Source organism: Kogia breviceps, chromosome 18, assembly GCF_026419965.1.
Source record: "Kogia breviceps isolate mKogBre1 chromosome 18, mKogBre1 haplotype 1, whole genome shotgun sequence".
Classification (NCBI taxonomy): Eukaryota; Metazoa; Chordata; class Mammalia; order Artiodactyla; family Physeteridae; genus Kogia; species Kogia breviceps.
The window spans coordinates 45992746-46011780 of NC_081327.1; the positions used below are offsets into that span (position 1 = coordinate 45992746).

Genomic DNA, 19035 nt, shown 5'->3' on the forward strand with positions numbered 1-19035 from the left:
TAATACCCATAAAAACAAGCGGCAAAAGATCTGGGAGAGGACAGAAGCTGGCAGAGAGACCGGAGGGAAATGAGAGCAGTGCGTGCGGATGGCCTGGCCCAGGAGGTCCCTGCCAGCCTTTCCCCAGGCCCCTGACAGGGGTCGGGTAAAGAGTCGCAGGGTGGCACCCAGGGGACCTGGCAGGCTCACCGGGTCACGGCCAGTGACTACATCACCTGCCTCTCTCCCCGGTAATTCTACAGAGCTCGCGGGCCACAGGCTGGGCAGCTAGGTCCACGTGCCCACAAGAAAGAAAGGCAGCAGGGCGTGAGGGGGCCGTCCCTCCAGGGACGCCCAGGTGTGGGTCAGCGGCCACACGGGGGGCGGGACTGGCACAGGAGAGCCCACATGGGCTCAAGGTCAGATGGAAGGAGCAAAGAGGCAAAGGCAGAAGGAAATGGAATGTACTGGGAAAATCACATGGCTCCAGCTGGCCCTGACGTCATGCGGGGTGAGGCCAGAGAGGGCAGGCCAGCACGTAGGTAAAATGCAGGCTTCCCTCCAGGAAGGGTGGGGAGAGCACTTACCAACGGAGGGGGGGTGTCCTCTGAGTCCCTGTGACTAAAGGAAGCTGTGGTGGCCATGGAGAAGGGGCCCTTGGAACCTGGATATTGGCAAGAACCCAAGAAGAGTGTTTGAGCAGCCAGCTGGGGTTTCTGTTGCTATGATTCTTACATGTTTTGCTTCCAAATGAATGAAGAGAACTTGATGGTGACAGTGATGCTGTCATTTCCTGGGAAAACCCACATGTAACCCAAGTAAAAGCGGGCTTTCATGGTCCTGTCTTGGTCTGGGTATCTCAGTATTTTTAGTCTTCGTCACTATGCTAATACCTGACTTCTTCTAAAAAGCATCTCTGGGCTTCCCTGGTGGCGCATTGGTTGAGAGTCTGCCTGCCGATGCAGGGGATACGGGTTCGTGCCCCGGTCCGGGAAGATCCCACATGCCGCGGAGCGGCTGGGCCCGTGAGCCATGGCCGCTGAGCCTGCGCGTCCGGAGCCTGTGCTCCGCAACGGGAGAGGCCACAACAGTGAGAGGCCCGCATACCGCAAAAAAAAAAAAAAAAAAGCATCTCTGATGATCTCTTGAGGATGGAGTGGATTTTATAGTATTTCATGCAAGGAAACTCCCTAAGTATCAAATATAAATGTCATATAAGAATCTTGTCCCTTCTAATTCTGTTCTACCCTTAAAATACCTCCGAGCGCCTCCAATCATGGACCTATTGGTTCTCCCTCCCTCCTGGATAGTTCTTTTCTCCTAGTCACCCCAAGTCCTTTCTTAAGTAGGGTGATCTAATTCTTCTCTGCACCTCCAACCCCTCTCATTCACTACAACTCCATCCATCTCTCTCCACAAAAAGCTTGTCTTGGGGTCCACCCATCCCAAGCAGGGAAGTGGTTATCACTCGAATTAGCATTTGATGTTTTTGTCTGCGCTGCACTTTTCAGACATCCCCGAGTGGCAGACACAGATCTGTTTGGGACACATGCATCTAAACAACCACTGGAAGCAGAAGAAATGCCCATTACTTTTCAGCACTGGGCACAGAGCACTCATCTATCCAGCCCGCGCTTCTGGTCACTTAAGGCTGGGCTGTTTTCTGAGAGCTCGAGTCCTTAGGAAAGTCTCCCTGCTGCTCAGCTGGCTGCCTCAGTTTCCAGGGACCACTCCTGGCTCTTCCCCTCCAGGACTGTACAGGCTCTTTTTCGCCTGGCAGCTTATACATACATGAGGACCACTGCCATCTGCTTTTCCACAAGACCCCCTTAAGACATAACAGGGTCTCTAAGCATAATGATTGGTTCCTGCTCCTCTTCCAAGGTGGGTGTGATGGGACCAGGCCAGAACCCAGCAGGGCTCATGCCTCCCCCACATGGAACATCCTGTTTCAGGCCACGGGAACTGAGCTCCCATTGGCACTTTGACCTCTATCTTATGCACCTCATTCACTTAGCTTATAGCCACCTGAAGCTTTTTTCATGGACTGCTGCTGCTGGCGTGGTGTGGAGAGCTTTTGTGGCCCAGGAGGCGAGCTGGACCTGCAGATCCACTGTGATGAAGACTGGGATGCCCGGAGTAGTGACGAACAGGAGGGCAGAAGGCACTGGAAACCAGAGAAACCCTAAGAAATGGGATCATCGAGGGGAGTTTGCGGGGACAGAAGCCCTGGTTCCACATCTGCCTCCTCTTCAGGGGCTGGTGGTCTCAGTGAAGTATCACTATGGTCCCTTGTCTCTTCCTTAATTCTTTCCTCCTGCAAGGATCTGATCCACACCCACTGCTGTCACCCACTCATCCACAGACATATGTGTTTGAACATCTGCAACATGCCAATCACACATCAGCTCAGAAGACTCTGCAACGTCTCTCTAACGCTGGTCCCCTTGCTCCTTGCTCCGGGAGTACGTTTCCAACAGCCGACATTATAGTCTGACCCTCTGACCACATTCCTAAGAGTGAACACACTATCTTCCTCTGTAGGTCGGCTTATCCTTGACTTCCTTGTATTTAACGTCTTTCCCCTGTATTTCCAAGCTCTTCTGTCATGCCTTTGAATTAACCCTAATTTTTCCCTCTCACTGGTAAGGACGACTTGCCATTTTCTAAACATGCCTCGCGTTTTTCTTCCCAAATGTCAACCTATCTAGCATGATGACAACGGTGAATATTCACAAAGGCCTACCATGCGCCCAGCCCTTTCATCTTCAGAACAACCTTATGAAGGAGGCATGATTATTATTCACACTTGACAGATGAGAGGGCCAAGGCATGAAGGAGCCCCACAGCTAATGAGGGGTAGAGCCACAGTTGGGATCCAGAATATTCTCTTGACAACCATGTACTTCTTCCCTAACCATTCTAGCCAGAAATGAGCTTTTCATTTTCCAACTTTGAAAAAAGTCACACTTTCCATGTGTCCCACTGCCTCAGTTGGTATTTACAATTTCCTGCCTCTGATGGTTTTGGCATGTTTGGGCCGTGATCTTGTTTGTCCAATGGTGGACAAACAACAGATTCTAACAGGTCAGGAAACTACTGTTTCCTCTCTTCAAGTTACCTAGGGTGGGCTCTTGAAAATATTACATCTCCACTCATATTTCTTGAGTGGATCATGTTTCAGTGTTGGCTCTTTGCAACACAGCCACGATCCCCTGACACTCCAGACCCCTGAGATGTGGCAGGAACCTCAGGGGATCCTGGCTGTGTTGCTCGGGGTGGAGCCCTGAAACTCTGCCAGGCTCATGCTCCTTGGAAATATATAAAGAATGGGGGGAGTATGGGGGTTCCTTAAAAACTAAAAATAGAACTACCATACGACCCAGCAATCCCACTACTGGGCATATACCCTGAGAAAACCATAATTCAAAAAGAGTCATGTACCACAATGTTCATTGCAGCTCTATTTACGATAGCCAGGACATGGAAGCAACCTAAGTGTCCATGAACAGATGAATGGATAAAGAAGATGTGGCACATATATACAATGGAATATTACTCAGCCATAAAAAGAAATGAAACTGAGTTATTTGTAATGAGGTGGATAGACCTGGAGTCTGTCATACAGAGTGAAGTAAGTCAGAAGGAGAAAAACAAATACCGTATGCTAACACATATATTTGGACTCTAAGGAAAAAAAAAGGTCATGAAGAGATTAGTGGTAGGACGGGAATAAAACACAGACCTACTAGAGCATGGACTTGAGGATATGGGGAGGGGGAAGGGTAAGCTGTGACGAAGTGAGAGAGTGCCATGGACATATATACACTACCAAACGTAGAGTGGATAGCTAGTGGGAAGCAGCCTCATAGCACAGGGAGATCAGCTAGGTGGTTTGTGACCACCTAGAGGGGTGGGATAGGGAGGGTGGGAGGGAGGGAGACACAAGACGGAAGAGATATGGGAACATATGTATATGTATAACTGATTCACTTCGTTGTAAAGGAAAAACTAACACACTATTGTAAAACAGTTATACTCCAATAAAGATGTTAAAAAAAAAAAGAAAGAATGGGGGGTGAGCGCATCTGCTGGGAAGAGAGAGGTCGCCCAGGACACTGAACACACCATCTTAGAATGCCACCCTGGGCTGGGTGAGGTGGTACCCAGACACAAGGGTCAAAGTCCAATAATCTGGGCCATATATTCTCAGTGCCCTTTGGCCACGGATAGTCCACAGGATAGGAATGAGCAGAAATGAAAATACATTAGTCTGACGTGAAATTACCAGCATCTTATTTTGCCAAATAAAAATATTAAAAAAGGGGCTTCCTTGGTGGTGCAGTGGTTGGGAATCCGCCTGCCAATGCAATGGACACAGGTTTGAGCCCTGGTCCGGGGAGATCCCACATGCCGCGGAGCAACTAAACCCGTGCGCCACAACTACCGAGCCTGTGCTCTAGAGCCTGCGAGCCACAACTACTGAGCCCACGCGCCACAACTACTGAAGCCCACGCGCCTGTAGCCCGTGTTCTGCAACTGCAATAAGAGAAGCCACTGCAATGAGAAGCCCACGCACCGCAACGAAGGGTAGCCCCCGCTCGCCTCAACTAGAGAAAGCCCGTGCGCAGCAACGAAGACCCAACGCAGCCAAAAAAAAAGAGTAAATAAATACATGAAAAAACACATATTAAAAAATATTTTTAAAATTATCATCAGCAGCATTTCATAAATGAAAGAAATAGGTAGGAAACACATGCTCGCAGAATAAAAGGCAGTTCTTCCCAAGGAAGGGCATTTGGCAAATTTACAGGCAGATTAAAAAAAAAAAAGGTTCCATTTAAAAGTATTTATTAATGCAGAAGAAATTACAACCTAAAATTTTGTTTTGTCAGCATTAATTGTACGTCACTGTTTTCTTGGTTCACTGTGGTCGGTGTGGGTCTCTAGTCTCTGTGTAACAGGAAGTAGATCAAATGCTCTCTTTGTTCTAGTTCCAAGGTTTTCTTAACAAATTACTAAAAATCCAGTTTCACAGAGAGATGTTGGCTGAAAATGAAAACAGAACTTTCAAGGGTTTTTGGTTGTTGTTGTTATCATTCAGCTGGAAATATTCTGAGCAGAGTGAGAGAAATGGAGGGAGGATCCCCATGGCTCTCTGCCTCTTTCCTGAGAGCCAGGAGGAAGGGGAGTGGCTCCTGCCCAGCACCGGGCTCACTAGCTTGCTTCCCCAGCCCTGAGCAGTCAGGGACTCTCCCAAGATGCTGCCCTTGAATCCTGCACCAGCGCCTGTCTGAAGGCTGGCACGGGCCGTGCGCTGCCATGGAGGGTGGGGAAAGGAGAGGAAGAAGGGACGGGAGAAGGCTGTTTCCTCCTGTCCTCCTGCCACCCCAGCTAATCACAACTTGAGGGTCCTGGAACCACCAGGCAGTCATGTCGTGGGTGATAGGCTTTTGGCCAATAGATCGCAGACTGACAACAGAACCAAGGGGCTTTCTGGGTGGCCTCATCGGGACCACAGCCCTCCATGGCAGAAGCCCAGGTTTATTCACCACAAGTCTGTACACAGCTCCAATACGGGAGGAGACTTCAAGGAGAGCCAGAGCAAGCAGCACATGGGCGCTGCCAGGAGCAGAAATGCCCTCAGGTACAAGGAAGTGTCCTCTAGTGCGTCTTTTATTGACTCTTTTTCTAAGGTCTAGCTGTGAGTTTTTAAAAGGTCTCCCGGGGGCTTCCCTGGTGGCTCAGTGATTGAGAGTCCGCCTGCCAATGCAGGGGACACGGGTTCGTGCCCCGGTCCGGGAAGATCCCACATGCCGCGGAGCAGCTAGGCCCGTGAGTCATGGCCGCTGAGCCTGCACGTCCAGCGCCTGTGCTCCACAATGGGAGAGCCCACAACAGTGAGAGGCCCACGTACCACAAAAAAAAATAATTAAAAAATAAATAAATAAATAAAAGGTCTCCCATTCCCACTTGGGGGCTGCTCCCATCCGAACAGGGGCGGGGGGCAGATGTTCCAGGAACCGAGTCCTGCTGGGAGCCGCCACAGCACACACACTGATCTGGGCCATGGTTTCCAGACTTCCCTGCCCCGTGTTTATTTTATGGTTGAGCCGGGCTCACCCTTGAATTCCATGGGCAAACACCATCTATGAATCAAAAGTGTGTAAAGGTCATTCCTAGGGCCTAGGGTACAACTCAGACTCTAAAAGACTTTTTAAAAAAAAAGTTTCTTGGAAACTTCCACAATGCATTATTTAAAAGACTCTCCTGATCCTGGAAGCAAGCCTGAAAACCAAAAACCTTTAAAAACCAAAAAGCAGCGGCAAGTGAAGAATACATGTACTCTTTTCCAGGTTTTGGAAATTGTTCTGGGTCCTGCCTTCAGATTGCATTAGCTACAGACTTTGGAGAAGGGAATTGAGTAATTCTGTAGTCAGATTCACAATGGCTTTCACAAGAATAATCAACTCAAGTGTTGATGGATGTGGCTTGACATGCAGCGTCCAGCCCACCCGTGTCAGATGACCGCTTTCCTAGAGGGTGTACCCGAGGGACACAAGATTGTCCCAGCGTAGCAAGAATGGAGCTGAAGACCCACCCCTCCTCTTGAGCCCTGCTGACCTTTCTATCCTCGGAAGGCAGGCAGGAGACCTGGCTAGAAGCACATCTATGGTGAGGCCCAAGGCTGTTTGGAAGGAACTGCTGAGCCTATCAAAGTATCGATAGTTCAGGGGCTGAAAGCATCTTGCTTTCCTATGCATTTCCCTGTGATTGCCTCCCAAGCCAGAATGCAAGCTCCATGAGGGCAGAGACCCTGCTGCCTTGCTCACTGCTCTGTCCCTGGCAGCTGGCATGGGGTCAGCACCTGAATACGTGCTGAATGGTATATTTGAGTAGACGGTGGCCTGTTTAGGGTCTGGGGGCCAGGCAGGCAAGATGCCTACTTGAGGGGAGAAGGTTAATGTGCCCTGCTAAGGAGACTAGGTAGGCGGGCACTGCCCACCCTGAGCTGGGAACCACTGGACATGCTGAGCCATATGGGGGAGGAGGGGAGGAGGGGAGGAGGGCATTTTGATCTCCTTAGGTCCTCCAGCCACAGTCCAAGGCTGCAGGGAAAGAAGCCAATGAAACAGCAGCACCAGCCCTATATTCTCCCCGTACAGTGCCAGTTCCCGGCTCCTAATGAATCCTGATGTCCTCTCAGGTCAGCCCAAGCCACTGCTCTTGTCTCATGGAGATGGTCCTGCTGACACCACCGCTCCCTCTCCTGGGCTCCCTCGGCCGCCGCCTCCTGTCTCACACTGAGTTCAATGCCCTCGGACCCAAACTCACAGAGGACCCAGGAGTTGTCCCCTGCCAGCTTGCTGAGGTTCCAGCCAGTTCTCCCAACGTGCCTGTCTCTCAGGGAGGTAGCCCTCGGGGGAAGAATCCGGGTCCAACCATCTATTCCAGACCCTGCAGATTCAGCTTTAAGGAAGAGACGAAGTTCTAGACCAGCCTCCCTCATCAGCTTGCTTTGTGACCCGAGGATCTTCCTCTTGGAACAAGAAGTGCTTCTCTCTGGCAAAGGCACCCCAAGTTCCTGCTCTGTCCTCAGAAGATGGGCAGGTGCCTTCAATGAATGAAGCAGGCAGAGTGTGGTTCATAAAACAGACTCATTTTGTTTGTGGACTAAACATGTAGGAATATTCTTTTTTTTTAAATTTTTTTCTTTTGAAGAGAACTTTAAAAAAATTTTTATTTTTATTTATTTATTTTTGGCTGTGTTGGGTCTTCGTTGCTGTGCATGGGCTTTCTCTAGTTTTGGTGAGCAGGGGCTACTCTTTGTCGTGGTGCGCGGGCTTGTCGTTGCGGCAGCTTCTCTTGTGGAGCACAGGCTCTAGGTGCACAGGCTTCAGGAGTTGTGGCTCGCAGGCTCAGTAGTTGTGGCTCACGGGCTTACTTGCTCTGCGGCATGTGGCATCTTCCCGGACCAAGGATCGAACCCGTGTCCCCTGCATTGGCAGGTGGATTCATAACCACTGTGCCACCAGGGAAGTCCCTGCGAACTTTTTAAATTTTATTTTTATTTATTTATTTTTGGCTAAATACATAGGAATATTCTTTACTTCTATGAGGGAAGATGCTCGCTCTCTTTTTTCTTAAAACACGAGGCACCAAGAAACAAAAGACAAGCAAAAACACGAGGAGACCTTTTGCTAGAGACAGCAGTACAGAGAAAAAAAGAAATGCAACACGTGCAGTAATCTATGGTCATCGTCGTGGGGTCTTGGCATGGGGGAGGCTGTGGGGAATGGAGGGGACTGCAGCAAACTGGAGGGGGTCACACCCCATTGAAAGGGGGCAGCCCCGACTGAGGTTCAGGTCAGGGGAGGATGGGGCCCACTGTTGTCAGAACTTCTGACCTCTAAGAAAAACTGGAAAACTAGATTTCTCTGTGAAATCTCCAGATTTCAAAATCTGACTCATGTTTAAAACACACCATGGGGGCCAAACCAACTTGCCTGAATACAAACACAGCCCTTGGTCCGCCAGTTTGAAAAGCCTGGGTGAGCTGCAGCCCTCCTGCCCCCGGGACAGCCTCAGAGAAGGACGGGCGTGAACGGGCAAGAGCAAGGGTTTTGTCCTCCGGTTCCCACAACAGGGAATCCACGGGGAGCCCACGTGCACCCACCCAGCTGGACCAATGCCCTGAGGGGGTTGGTGAGAGGCGGGCAGCACTGGGAGGACCAGAGCCCCAGCAAGGCTCAACGAAGGGCGACCTGGGCCTCCTTATCCCTCCAGGCTAGCCTAGAGGAGGCAGCGGGTCAGGAAGCAGAAGTGGGTGGTGGATGCGGATTTGTCCTGGCGCTCTTCCCTGGAAAGGAGACAAATCCGTGAGGGTGAGGGAATCGCAGCAGAGACGCAGCTGTGCACCAAGGATGTTCCCTCCAGGGAGGGTTGCCTTGACCCTCTGCATGCCCACCCCACCTCTAAATTCCTCTGTTGATGTCCTAAGCCCACATCCATCAGAACGTGACCTTATTTGGAACTAGGGTCACTGCAGGTGTGATTAGTTAAGGTGGAGTGATGTGGGTGGGCCCTAATCCAATGTGGCCGGTGCCCCTATAAAGAGGTGAAGTTTGGAAACAGACACACACACTGAGAACACCATGTGAAGAGGGAGGCAGAGATCAGGGTGAAGCATCTGCAGGTGCCAAACCACCAAAGATTGCCAACAAAGTACCAGGAGCTAGGGAGAGGCCTCGGACAGAGTCTCTCCCACAGCCCTCGCTAGGAACCAAGGCTGCCATACCTTGGTCTCAGACTGCTAGCCTTCAGAACTGTGACACGTAAATTTCTGTTGCCTAAGCCACCCAGGTTGTGGGACTTTGTTATGGCAGCGCTAGCAAACGAATCCAAGCTGAACCAGTTTCCCCTGCGTTTGCCTCAGGGTCACAAAAGGAGAAGGAATCCAACCAGGAACGAGAACAAATGATGGAGGTGTCCAAGGGGATATGGAGACAAGATCTGAGGAGGCGGCAGAAAGCAGGGTCTTGCAATCAGCACAGCCTTCCTGCCAGGCCCTCGGTGGCAGCCCACACCGACGGCGCTGGGAGGGGTAGGCATTCGAGTACAGCAAGTCCCCTGCATACGAACCTTCAAGTTGCGAACTTTCAAAGATGCGAACGTGTGTTCCGTCAACGTCAGGCGTGAGTGAAACTGCAGCTCGCCCTCCGTCTCCTGTTGCTGGCGATCCTTCAGCTCTACCATCTCCCCCCTCCTCTCCCTCTCCAGGCAGTAACTCTTCTTGCCTGTTCCCTCGATGCCAGCCCCTGTATGCCAGCTGTTGTGCTGGCCTACTGTACTTTTCAAGGTACTGTATTGTAAGATTTAAAATGTTGTCTTTATCTTTTGTGTTTGTTTTTTATGTATTATCTGCGTGAAAAGTATTATAAACCGATTACAGTAAATACTATAGAGCCGATTGTGTTAGTTGGGTACCTACCTAACTTTGTTGGACTCATGAACAAATTGGACTTACGAACGTACACTTTGAACGGAACTCGTTCGTATGTAGGGGACTTCCTATAGCTCCCTCCCCAGCCCACCGTTCCCTGTCTAGCAGCCAGGGGTGGCCTTGCTCTCCTTCCTCAGGGCCTGGGAAGTCACTCCCCAGCACCTGGAAGCACTGTGATGGGGAGGCAGGCTGAACTGGGGTGGGGGGAGGTCTGGTGCACCGCGACCCCCTTTAGTGCAAACCTTGGCCTACTTGGCGATCCCCAGCCCCCACCCAGCCACAAGGCTTCCGGGACAGCTGCGCCACCTCCACAGCGAGTGCCGTTACCACCTGCACGTGTGGCCAACATCTCATCGGGATCAACACAATTCTCCCTGAGGACGTGTTCCCTGGATGAGGGAAATGGAGGCACAGAGGGACCAAGTCACTGATTCAAGGACTCGCAAACAGTTGCTGGGAGAGCCAGCCAGGAATCCACTTCCAGGGCTGTCCCTGCCGAGCTCCTTCCCACATCCTCTTCTATCCCCTCCGGGAGGACGCACCGGGATGCTCCAAGCCCCTGCCCTGAGCCCCCAAGCCCCTCTCTAGTGCCCCAGACCGTCCCCAGAGAGGGTGTGCTTGGATGGTGCATGAGGGGGAGAGAAAAGAGAACAACAAAAAGCCTGCCCTCAGCATGGCAAACAAACAAGCCGACCGCAGAGGCGGTGAAAGGAGGCTGTGTGCAGCGGGGCGGGGGCTGCAGGAGGCGGGGGAGCCGGCATAAAGGAATGTTGTTTGGGAAAGCTGGGGCTGGGCACCAAGGGACAGACAGATGGCCTTTTATCCCATGGCCTGGGTTCGGCCTGAAAACCCTTCTTCTGAAATGAGACGGTGCCCCAGGCCCTGTGTCCAGCTGCCCCCCTCCCACGGAGGCCCAGAGGCCCACGTGTCTCAGGATACCTGGGACGCACGTGGCCCAGGCAGGCCCCGGAAGGAGGAGGACCGTAACCGCACCAAGAGGCTTCCCTGGGGAGAAGCCAGTGTTAACAAGCCCACCCCCGGGCCCCCCAGGGAGCAGCCTCCCTGGAGCTGGTTGTTTTCTGCAGCCAGAAACATGGGGCGAAAATGAAGGCGGCAGGACCTGCTTGCTTCCGTCTCCAATAGGCTGCTGTGTGATGAGGTCCAAAGAAGAAGCCAGGCCCAGCCAGGTCCTGTGGCCTATCCAAGCCTTAAACCGTTTAAAATAAACCCCTGACATGCACAAAACCCAAACCGAAACAAAATCCATGCCTGGCAAATGACAAGCCACAGAACTCCCAAAGCACAGCCACGTCCCACTGGCCCAGTCACTGCAAGGCAGCGAGCTCTGCCAGCCTCTCTCCCTGTATTCATGGTAGGAAGATGAAAGGAAGAGAGAAAATGAGTAGGAACAGGAAACTTGTACCTGAGGCGTGCCCCACTCCTCTCTCTCAGAAGACGTGGAGATGTGGACAAGACATTCCCAGCCTCCTGGGTCCTTGACGTCAGTCTGCTGTGGACCCAGAATCCCTCTTACTCATGAAATGAGCCCCCTTGGATGACATCACCAGCAACCTTGTCACCAGAAGCAGGAGCCAGCATAGGTGGGCATTCCAAGACATCAGAAAAGGGGGCCAGTGGATCGAAAAAAGTAAATTACCACTCAAATCTTGCCATAGCACTCCACAAGTTTGCAGGCTACTAACTTGATTCTCTACCAAGTCCTGCCATGGACCATCTGTATCCAGGCAGATCCCTTCTGCTCTAGCCTCTAACCTTAGATGAGGGCACCATTTCCAGGAAGTCACCAAGACTCAAGTGGACACAGTTTGTTCCCAGTGAAAGCCGCACTAGGGGATTTAGAACAGTCCGAGGGGAAAACTCTCTCTGGGAGCCTGGGCTGGGGAGGTTGACCTGGGCATGGTCAGGGGGGACCAGGGGAGCTCTCTGAGGCTCACCTCCTTGGTCCTGCCTCACAAAACCCTGCCTCGCCTGCAGTGGTAGGATGGGTGGGACCAGAGCTTCAACTCTGACGAGCAGCATCAGCAACTGCAGGAAATGAGCTCCTCAAGGTTTAGCCTTCTGCAGATTCCACGGGACATTTCTAGACTGTGCTCTCTCAAGTCTTAGACCTCAAGGCACCTCAGGTGGGCTTACAGAATGTGCTATCCACAGGGAAGACACACTTAAGCCATCTAAAATATATTATCTCCTGACTGACCCAACTTCTATAAAAAGACCAATTTCAGATGTAACACTCCGTCTGTAAGGATTAATCTCAAAATACTATTTTGCTGTTTTATTAAAGGAGAAACAAGACCATTGATTTACAAATAACCTCATATATCGCTAGTCCAGAGACAAGATTCCTAAATGTGCTTTTTGTAATCTAATAATTTAAGAAAGAAAAATACTGCTGCTCTCTTGGTTTACAAAATGGCACATGATTATATTGCCAGAAACAATAAAAGTCACTGAACTGTTTTGTAAACAAAACGATAAAAACAACAACAAAAAAACAACCTGTCTTACACCCACTACTTCTTCTTACTTATTCAAGCAATTTCCCCATCTCCCTGCTCAGGCGTGGAATCTTCTCCCTTTTGTAGCTGAGGAAGTTGACGTTCAAGAGGTTGATGAGGGCTTCCCTGGCGGCGCAGTGGTTGAGAGTCCGCCTGCCGATGCAGGGGACGCGGGTTCGTGCCCCGGTCTGGGAGGATCCCACGTGCCGCGGAGCGGCTGGGCCCGTGAGCCATGGCCGCTGAGCCTGCGCGTCCGGAGCCTGTGCTCCGAAACGGGAGAGGCCACAGCAGTGAGAGGCCCGCGTACCGAAAAAAAAAAAAACAAAAAAAAGAGGTTGACTGGTTTACCTCCAGTGACACAGTTAGTTCGAGAACATAAGACTGTTGAACTCTAAACCTGTCTTCTTTTCCACCCTCATTTATCCTGACAACTTCCAAATCCACTGCACATTTCTCAAACTAGCCAAGTCTACACAGTGAGTCCTAGAACTGGTAGCGCCTCATGAGTAACAGCCTACACTCCACGTTTTACACTCATGTGTTTATACTCATCACTCTAATGATACTCAGCCCCAGGGGACAATGTCCTCGATCAGCCTCAAGGCAACTTGTCCTTCTGGGTGGCCAGTGCCTCTCTGACATGGCCATGTGTCAGGGATATCACTGAATACCCGATATGGTGTGATCATGTAGAGAGAGAGCAAGGAGCCATTTGAGAAGGACGCAGGGACACCAGCTTTCTGGCCCCAAATTACCAGAGTAGGAAGCCACTATCCTAGACAGAAATGCCTTGTGACTCTGGGCCACAGCTCAGACCAACACTTTTTTGCCCAAGAGGACTTTCTGCAATGATGGAAATGTTCTAGATCCGTCCTGTCCAGTACAGTAGCCACTAGCCACATATGTCTGCTGAGCACTTGAAATGTAGCTAGTGTGACTGAGGAACTGAATTTTTATTTATTTAATTTAAAATTAAATTGTCACATGTACCTAGTGGCTACCATACTGGACACCAGAGTTCTGGACCCATATATTCAACTACTATTTGAAATCTCTACCTGGGTGTTTCCGGGGCATCTCAAACCTAATAGGGTCCTAGTGAACTTTAATTGCCCCATCCCAAAGCATGGACCCCCGTCCCAGTATTCACCATTCCACAAATCAAACCACCTAATTGCTCAGGTCAAAACTTTGATGTCACTTTCAACTACCCTCTTCCCTCACTCCCAATGTTTAATCCCTCAGCAAGACACTTCCAATTTCTATCTACTTCTCTCTGTCCCAGTGGCCTCCCAGTCCAGGCCACCTCTTTTTCTCATCTGGACAACAGTGATGGCCTCTTAGCTCTCTTCCTGTTTCCACTCTTTCTAAATTAATAATTAATTAATTAGTTAATTAATTATTTTTTGGCTGTGTTGGGTCTTTGTTGCTGCACGTGGGCTCTCCCTAGCTGCGGCGAGCGGGGGCTACTCTCCATTGTGGCGCGTGGGCCTCTCATCGCGGTGGCCTCTGCTGTTGTGGAGCACTGGCTCTAGGTGCGCGGGCCTCAGCGGTTGTGGCATGTGGCCTCAGCAGTTGTGGCATGTAGGCTTAGTAGTTGTGGCGCATGGGTTTAGTTGCTCCGTGGCATGTGAGATCTTCCCGGACCAGGGCTTGAACCCCTGTCCCCTGCCTTGGCAGGGGGATTCTTAACCACTGTGCCACCAGGGAAGCTCCCTGTTTCCACTCTTGACTCCCTTCAAGCTACCATCCACATGGCAGCCAGAATGATCTAATAAACTATAGACCAACTTTGTCAGTGTTCCGCTTCAAGTCCTCCAGCCCCTTGTTCCCAGAGTAAAATCTAAGCCCCCTACAATGACCTGTGAGCCCCGCTGAGGTAGGGCTCCTGCTTACTCCCCACTTCAGCCCACACCACACTCCCCGTCGCCCACAACACTCCAGCAACAGCAGAGCCGCCTTTTGGTTGCCTGATGTCACCAATGCTGCCAGACCCCAGGACCTTAGTGCCTGCTGCTCCTCTGCCGAGAATGCTTCTTCACCCAGTTCTTATGACAGCTCCTTTGCATCCATCATATATCAGTTCCCCAGAGAAGCCTTCCCTGACCATCCCCATCAGAAGCTGCAGCTGTCACTCTCTCACAGCCCCCTGATCTAAAATATATTTTCTGTCTGCCTGTCTATCTATCTATCTATCTAAAATATATTGTTACAGCTCTTGCCACCACCTGTAACTGTCCTATCTATCTCCCTCTGTCTACTGGTAGGTACCCTCCATGAGGGCAGCAACCAGTTGTCTTTTTATCCCCAGCATCGAACTTGGTCTGGGCATGATGAGACCATATCCACTCTGTTTGCAGGTGAATAGAGGAAGGAATGGTGGGGAGAAAGAGGCAGCCCTGCAAGCCCCTGGGACCACTGGGGCAGTCGCCAGCCTCTGTTTCAGAGACCAACTGTCCCTGACCAGGGCGCATGTCCCCAGTCCAACACTGGACTTGTCCAGGTGAAGACAGAAGGAGGACAGCAGGTTGGTGCAGACCCCACATGCCCTAGATGGAGGGAGGGGTTACTCTGAGAGACTGAATGTCACCACTCTCCAGCTCCTCCAGGAGGTAAGTGGCCTCACCCAAGAGAGTCTGAGCACATAGCAACTCAGATCCTAAAAGCATCCATCCCTCATCACCTAACAGGAATCTGCCTTTTCTTAGCAGAAGCTGGGGCTCGTAATCATCTATCTCAGTTTAATCTACATGTTCTCTCTTACAGAGCTCACATGATGTCATTGAAGCCGCAGAAAATCCTGTAGTGATGTAAGGAATAAGGAAATCAAGGCCAAGAGAGGTTTAGTGACTCATGCGATGTCACGTAGCCGTTAACACCCAGAGCTAGACCCAGAGCTGCAGATCCCCGGCTCCTCCTCTCTCCTGCAGGGGAATAGGATAGGCTGCCAATTCAGCGCCCACCACACAACTGCTCTGCACTAAGCTCCACTCTGGGAGCTTGGGGCCGCTGATTCTTCAGTAATTCCAAGAGATCTACCTACTGAGCCACTTTCAGTGACTCCAGCTTTTCCATCTCCATTTTCCCTCTGTCCTTAGCCTTCTAGGACAGTGGGTTGCAAACTTTATGTTGCGTCTGAGGCACACAGAGAGCTTGTTAAAAGTACAGATTTCTGGGGTCTTGCCTTCTGAGATTCTGATTTTGTAGATTTGGGGAATGGCCCAAGAATATGAAATACACACACACACACACACACACACACACACACACACACACATATCTATATGTGTGTGTGTGTGTGTGTATATATATATATATCCTTATGGCAATTAATTCTCTAATTTAGTTTTATGTCTGTTTTTTCACCCCCAGTGTAACATCAAACTTTTCACACAAATCTTAAAACAGAATCTCTGTTGCTACTAGAGCCATTTTTCTGAAATATAACGCAGTTCTCCAGTGCCTATCACACTCACTTCCTTCTGGATTATTTGAGCGGCAGAAGTTGTTTAACGATATCTGTATTGGGAGGAATAGTATCTCTCTGCACCCCACCCCTGCCAAATTCATGTCCACCCAGAACCTGGTGAATGTGACTTTATTTGGACATAGTGTCTTTGTACTGATCATGTTATCATGAGGTCATACTGAGTTAGGGTGGCCTCTGAGTCCAATATGACTGGTGTCCTAGTAAGAAGAGGGGAACTTTGGAGACACAGATGCGGAGACACAGGGAAGAATGCTTCTGTGCCGATGGATGCAGAGACTGGAGTGATGTATCCACAAGCCAAGGAACGCCAAGCATTGCCGGCCCCACCCGAAGCTAGGAAAGAGGCAAGGCACAGATTTTCCCTTAGAGCCTCCACAAGGAACCAACCTTGCCGACTCCTTGCTTTCAGACTTCTAGCATCTAGAATGGTGAGAATAAATTCCTGTTATTTTAAGTACCCACTTTGTGGTATTTTGTTACGGCTGCTCTAGGAAACGAATACAATATCACTAGAAATGTGACGCCCTGTTACACGTAACCATTCATGTGCTGTTACCTTGTTTTATTCTCCCACTCATCCTTTACGAACATATTTGGGAGTTAGGTCCATGATGTAACTACCCAGTATTTTTCCAACTTTTTTTTTTTTTTTCGGATCTCAGGTTCTAGACGCGCAGGCTCAGCTGCCATGGCTCACGGGCCCAGCCGCTCCGCGGCACATGGGATCCTCCCGGACCGGGGCACGAACCCGTGTCCCTTGCATCGGCAGGCGGACTCTCAACCACTGCGCCACGAGGGAAGCCCTCCAACTTTTTATTATGAAACAATTTAAACATGCAGCCAAGGTGAAAGAATCTCACTGTGAATACCTGTATCCCTACTACCTAGATCCCACCATTCACATTCTACTCTTCCTTTTTCAAAGCACTTTTGGTACATAACTTAATTAAAAAATACTTTATTGCTAAAAAATGCTAACCATCACCTGAGCCTTCAGTGAGTTATTACCTTTTAGCTGTAAGAGGGTTTGAAATATTGTAAGAATTACCAGAATGCGACACAGAGACACAAAGTGAGCAAATTCTGTTGGAAAAACGGCACCAAGAGACTTGCTTGACACAGGGTGGCCACAAACCTTCAACTGAAAAAAAAAAATGCAGTATCCGCGAAGTGCAACAAAGTGAAGTGCAATAAAACAAGGTCTGCCTGTATATACGGTGTGATTCCACTTCTGTAGTATTCTATATATGTCTGAAAGAGGAAGAAGATCAGAGGACAAAGAAGTGCCTCACAGTACGCGGACAGTCCTAAGTAAGAGGTTGATCCTTGCACCTCCCGACCAGCTAGTCTCACTGCCCTCCCCCAAGGCTCTTGGAAACCCAGTTCCTACATCACAGGACGCTCCTATTACCCCCACAACACCACACGGGGACCTCCCTGCTTCCCAGAGCCTTTCTCCAAAGCCATCTCCTCACCACAAAATCCAAACCAGCATCCCCTCGGTGTGCTCCAATTCTGCCCAGTTCTAGCAGGAAAAAAACTCGCTTTACGTGATTGACATGAAGATCTGAATGACCAGAGACAACCCTTTTAACCTGTCAGCGTTTTCATGCTTTTAATTGAGCTAAGATTTCTAATCTCTAGTTGATAGACCTTCAGACAATACTACTCAATGGTAAAATGATTAACAGCAAAAAAGCAATTTTTAAAGGCTGGTGTATACCAACATCTAACGCTTGCAATCATGAGGTCATATCTTTAGAAGCAATTACTAAATATGTGTTAAATTTATTTGCCTCCTTTAAAAAAACTAGGTATAAACTTCATATAGTAAAAAATTACCAACCTTAAGTGTATTGTTTGATATGTTTTGACAATTATATGCCTCCTTGCAGCCAACGCCCACATCAAGATGTAGGACATTTCCACCGACCCAGAAAGTCCCAGGAATCTATTTTTAGTAAGGCCTCATTTGATTTTGATGAAAGGAAGGTAGAGGGGGATAAATATTCAGTTCCCTTGACCAGAGGGACAAGAAGTTTTAGATTTACAGGGCTTCACAAGAGAGGTGCCAGTTTCCCTGATAGAGCTCCTCCCCGGCTCTCCTAGCCTCCCCTGTTCATACACACATAGAACTTGACCTGTAGGCCCCTCCTCCAACTACAAGCTGTGGACACAAAGCAGGAAAGGTACACAGGACCCGCCCCCATGCTGAGTTCCAGCCTCGAGGCTGCCTCCGGACATTCCCTCCACACCCCTCCTCATCCTTGCATTCCCTGCTGAAGTCACTACTATACCACAACCACTGCGCACCCCCCACCCCCACTTCCCATGGGCTTTCGGACTGCAGCTGCAGCCTGTGTGAGCTTCCCTGAGCCACCACCTCCCTGCTCCAGCCACACAACATCAGGGTCAGGGCGTGCTGGGCAGCCACAGCCCCTGAAAGTCACACTTGACTGTATTTCCCCAAGGCTGACAACATGGTCCAGAATTGATGCTCAGCTCTTGTCCTGCCCTTTGCTTTCTCTAGTGGAGCAGGTGAGAACAGGATGGAATGGAACAGAAGGAGGAAAGGGGAAAAAAACCCGAATGGCTAAAACGTAATAAGAAAATGAGTGATTTCATTAGTAGAGCATAGAGTCCAAGAATAGACCAAAATATATCTGTGAATGTTTGATGTGTGATAAAGGTTTTTGTTTTCACTTTAAATCAGTGAGAAAAGATAGCTTATTCCATAAATCTACTGGGATAACCAGTTGGTCACTTGGAAAAATATAAACCAAAAATAATCTCTGTTTTGTTCTTTACACCAAAAAAAAAAATCCAGGTAGATAAAACATTTAAGCAAAAACAAACAAACAACAACAGAATCATTAAGGAAGTTAAAACTATTACCAGGATACAAAATATTTTTTGCTTGCTTTTATACATAAAATCATAAAGTAGAGGTGGTCTTTCTAAGAATGATAAGATGCCAGCTCTTACTACATGGAAAACTGAAAGGTTTAAATGGAGAAAAAAAAAATTAAACAAGCCAAAAGACA

General features: G+C 49.6%; 1 protein-coding gene across 1 annotated transcript in view; it reads right to left on the reverse strand.

Annotated features, from left to right (window-relative positions):
- The window catches only part of FA2H (fatty acid 2-hydroxylase), a 53859-nt gene that overhangs the window by 23525 nt on the left and 11299 nt on the right, over nucleotides 1-19035 (reverse strand). The window lies entirely within an intron of this gene.